Source organism: Eimeria mitis, genomic scaffold (assembly GCF_000499745.2).
Source record: "Eimeria mitis Houghton genomic scaffold, Emh_scaff1905, whole genome shotgun sequence".
NCBI lineage: Eukaryota > Apicomplexa > Conoidasida > Eucoccidiorida > Eimeriidae > Eimeria > Eimeria mitis.
The window spans coordinates 6580-7219 of NW_013570228.1; positions in this window are offsets into that span (position 1 = coordinate 6580).

Sequence of the window (640 nt, forward strand, 5' to 3'; positions counted from 1 at the left end):
CTGTCTCTTTTTTGTCTCTTTTTTGTCTCCTTCTGTCTCCTTTTGTCTCCTTTCTGTCTCTTCTTTGTCTCTTCTTTGTCTCTTATTTGTCTCCTTTCTGTCTCCTCTCCTTTTCTGCTTCTGGTTTCGTTTTTTTCTCCTTTTTTGTCTCTTTTTTGTCTCTTTTTTGTCTCCGTTTGTCTCCTTTTGTCTCCTTTCTGTCTCCTCTTCTTGTGTGTTGCTGTCTTCGTGTTTTTCTCTTTTTTGTCTCCTTTTGTCTGCTTTTTTCTTTCTTTTTTTGTCTCCTTTTTGTCTCCGTTTTGTCTCCTTTGTGTCTCCTCTTTGTCTCCTTTTTGTCTCCTTTCTGTCTCTTTTTTGTCTCCTTTTTTCTTTCTTTTTTTGTCTCCTTTTTGTCTCCTCTTTCTCCCTTTTATCTTCCTCTTGTCATTCCTATTGCTGATGATATAGCTAGCTAGCTACATATCTACCCCCCTCCCCTTCAGTAGATAAGAGTGTTTGTATTTAAATGCGTTCTGCTGCTGCTGCTTCTCCTCCCTCATTACTCCTCTTCTTCCTCCTCCTTCTGCTGCTGCTGCTGCTGCTGCCGCTGCTGCTGCTGCTGCTGCTGCTGCTGCTGCTGCTGCTGCTGCCGCTGCTGCTG